We start from the raw sequence: 4,503 nt of genomic DNA, 5'->3' as shown, positions 1-4,503 counted from the left end.
CCCATATAAAAATGTTGAAGAAGTATAGGGTCTTGAATGGCAAGGTACGAGCCAGTGATGATGAGTTCGTTAAAACGATCCCACGATATACCAAGAGATTCTTCTTCTAGCTGTCTAAAATTTAGAACCCCTTTTCGAAGGCTAACCACTTTAGAGATGGGAAATAAATATAAACAAAATTTAGAGCATAACGTTTCCCAATCTCCTTGCATACTTTCTACGGTTTGACTGTACCAATATTTAGCTCTTCCCATTAAAGAGAACAGAAACAACTTCCATCTTAAGGTCTTATCAGACTTGCCAGTGATACGCAAGCATGCACAGATCTTTTCAAACTCTTATAGGTACGAGTATGGGTTTTCATTGCCTTCTCCCGAGAAGGATTTATCCCGAATCAGTTTTATAAAATACAGGCGCAGCTCATAACCAGGTGTATGATAGGGTTTGAGGATTCTGATGGCTTTACGCTTGTGCTCGTGGGTTTAACATATTGATAGATAGGAGTGGAATCCATGCTAAAAGAAAAAATAAAATAAAAGAAAGAATAAAAGATAAAATATTAAGCTAGACTTGTAGTTAATTCAGCAACCGTTTCCTCAGCAATGGCACCAGAAAGCTTGTTGGTATTTATTAACGCACAGAGATAAATCCACAAGCACATGGATACCACTGTAGCTTTCATCTAGAGGTATTCCAAGTATCGTATCCACTGGGAAACATGTGAGACTAACTATGGTCTAACTTAACTAGGGGTAGCAACAAGGTTAAGATAAATAGGAGCGTAGAGAGATAACTAATGTTCTCTAGTTCTGACTTGGGTAAGCTTATGTCTTATACTATTTAACTAGGGACATTACTAGGGAAAGACACCAGCAGAGGATGCTTTCCTTCGCAACCGCGTCCTACATGCGCCTACAGACGGGAGGTGGACTACAAAGGATCAATGAAGCTATATAGTACAGGCTATATAGAACTTATATCACTCATGCGATCTACCACCTTCTGGAATGCAGGGTGCATCCATGATTAACCCAACTCTAAGCACCACGCTTACACTTATGATTAATACTTTACTCCCCTATGTAGACAATAAAGCACTCAAAAGTGTCGCAAACCTAATGAACAATACAAACAAGATGCTTACTTGAATCAGAACTTAATTATCAGAGAAATCTCAGAAGTAAGCTCCAGTAGAACTTGAATCCGCCAAGGTACAAGCCATAGAGATAGCACCGATAGGCCGACACCTCCTCCAAACTCTTCCCTCACTCTCTATCTCACTATTTCTATTTATAAGACTAGATCCTATGGAGAACTAATCTTCTCTTGATAGCTGGCTCTGATCCTCATGATATGATTTAGGGTTTAAGGGATGCCTCAGAGAGGGGGGTACAGGGCTATTTATATAGGCTGGAGCATCCATCGTGATCCCTTGGATCAAGCTAACTTAAAGGATGGCGTAGATGCAACCTAGGAGGCGGTGGAGAACCAACTTAGTAACGAGGGGTAGACTGGTGGAACCCAGGGGCCGGTGAAAGCTCTAGTTTGGTTTTGGTTAATTGATGAAACCCTAAGTGCTAACCTAGTTTATCAAAGTGATTATGAGATAGGTAGCACTACTCCAAGTGATGAAGCAATGGTGAAGATCATGACAATGGCGATGGCATGGTGATGATCAAATGCTTAAACTTGGAAAAGAAGAAAGAGAAAAACAAAAGGCTCAAGGCAAAGGTAAAATTGTAGGAGCCATTTTATTTCGGTGATCAAGACACTTAGCGAGTGTGATCACATTTAGGATCGATAGCCATACTATTAAGAGGGGTGGAACTCGTATCGAAATGCGGTTATCAAAGTGCCACTAGATGCTCTAACTCATTGTATATGCATTTAGGATCTAGTGGAGTGCTAACACCCTTGAAAACATTTGTGAAAATATGCTAACACATGTGCACAAGGTGATACACTTGGTGGTTGGTACACATGAGCAAGGATGAAGAAGTTTGAAGTGAAATGGAGTTGGTCGCAAAGATGTTGGCGTCGGTCAATTGACCGGACGCTGGATCACCGAGCGATCGGACATTGAAGGGCTATGTCCGGTCGTGTTGTCGGATGGCACAGTGACTAGGGTTAAGCACTGGACGCTGGTCTATGTCCGGTCAAGCATAACAGGATGTGTCCGGTCGGCAAAAGATGGTTTTGGGAGCTTACTGGAAATGACCAGACACTGAGCTCTGAGCGTCCGGTCACTTGTGCCAGAGCGTCCGGTCAGTTTAACTCAGAATGACATGTGGCTTACATCGGGCAACCGAACGCTAGATCCAGCGTTCGGTCAACTGGACCAGAGCATCCGGTCACCCTGATCAGTACCCAGTGAAGGGGTACAATGACTCTATTTTGTGGGGGCTTCTATTTAAGCCCCATGGTCGGCTCAAGCTCACTCTCTTGCACATTTTCATTGACATAGAAACCTTATGAGCTTAGCCAAAGCCCTCCCACTCATCTCCATCATTGATCCATCATCTTTGTGAGATTGGGAGAAAATCCAAGTGCATTGCTTGAGTGATTGCATCTAGAGGCACTTGGTGTTCATGTTGCGCTATGAATTTCGCTTGTTACTCTTGGTGGTTGCCACCACCTAGATGGCTCGGTGCAGCGGTGGAGGATTGGCATGAGTTGGTGATTGTTCGTGGCCGTCTCCAGTGATTGTGAGGAGAGTTGTACCTTCCCCGGTGGAGTGCTGAAAGGTAACTCTAGTAAATTGCTCATGTCATTGAGTTACCTCACTTGTGGGTAGGTTCTTATGGTGTCCAATCATGTGGATGAGGTTTGTGAAACACCTCTTAGCCGCCGAACCACCAAGTTTGGTTGACACAACGGGGACGTAGCGTGTTGGCAAGCACATGAACCTCTGGAGAAAATCGGTTGTCTCTTGCCCATTTGGTATTCTCCTAGTGATTGGTATATATTCACCTTGTGATTGGTTCATCCCTCTATACATCGGTATAATCACCCTACTCACTCTTACATTCTTGCAAACTAGTTGTAGCAAGCTCTTTAGTGTAATTAGAATTGAGAGCTTGCTTTCATATTTAAGTTTGCTTAGTGAAGCTCTTTAGAGTAGAAAGATTAAGAGCTCTTAGTGAGTAGTATCATAGCAAATTGTGTGTCTAGCTATCATTGCAACTAGAATTGTTGGATAGATGGCTTGCAACCCTTGTAGAGCTAGAGCAAGTTTGCATTTTGCTATTTGTCATACTAATCAAATTGCTCTAGTTGATTTGTAGATTTTTAAATAGGCTATTCACCCCCTCTAGCCATATTAGGACCTTTCAAGTGGTATCGGAGCTGTGGTCACCATTTGATTAAAGGCTTAACAACCTCGGTGTTAAATTATGGCTCAAGTTGTGTTCAACCATGTGGGGGGCAAACCACCGTTCTTTGATGGCACATGCTATGATTATTGTAAGAGAAAGATGAGGATGTATCTTGGTTCAATCAATGATCAAGTATGGGAAGTGACTGAAAATGACTATGCTATCATTGATCCCAATGATCCAACCAACCAAGATAAGATCAACAAGCAATGCAATACAATGGCTCTCAACACCATATACAATGCCATTGATTCCAAGGTGTTTGAGCAAATCAAGGATTGTGAAAGAACAAATGAGGTGTGGAAGAGATTGGAGGAAACATATGAGGGCACACCAGCGGTGAAGAGTGCCAAGTTGTATATCCTCAAGGATAAATTGACAAGCTTCAAGATGAAGGAAGATAAGAGCATTCTGGAGATGTTCCATCATTTGCAAGTGATTGTCAATGATTTGAAGGCATTGGGAGAGAAGATCAAGGATGATGATGTCTCTCATCGGTTCTTGATGTGCCTACCTCCAAGATTTGAGATGTTGAGATTGCTCATCATAAGAGGAGGATTGAAGGAGATTACCCCCAACCAAGTACTAGGTGATGTCATGACCCAAGAGACATACCGTGTGGAAAGGGAGGGGATGACAAGGATGACAAGAAGGAAGAAGAAGACAAGAAGAAGAAGAGTATAGCATTCAAGGCTAGCTCATCATCATCCAAGAACAAGGGCAAGTCCAAGAAAGAATCAAGTGATGATGATGATCTTAGTGATATTGATGATGAAGCTATGGCCCTATTTGTCCGCAAGATGGGAAAATTCATGAAGAAGAAGGGCTATGGTGCAAGAAAGAGAAGAGATCACACCAAGAGCAAAGAGTATGTGAGAAGATGCTACAATTACAAGAGCCCCGATCATGTTGTAGCAAATTGTCCCTACAATAGTGATAATGATGAAGATGAGAAGAAGAAGCACAAGAAAGATAAGAATGAAAAGAAGGAGAAGAAGGAGAAGAGAATGACCTTCCAAAAGAAGAAGAAGGGTAGAGGCTATGTAGTCACTTGGGATAGTGATGGTTCCTTGGATGGTGATAGCTCTAGTGATGATGACAAGAAATCCATCAATAGAGCACTAGCAAG

Source organism: Miscanthus floridulus, chromosome 18 (genome assembly GCF_019320115.1).
Source record: "Miscanthus floridulus cultivar M001 chromosome 18, ASM1932011v1, whole genome shotgun sequence".
Taxonomy (NCBI): Eukaryota; Viridiplantae; Streptophyta; class Magnoliopsida; order Poales; family Poaceae; genus Miscanthus; species Miscanthus floridulus.
Note: the sequence above shows the minus strand (reverse complement) of the source record.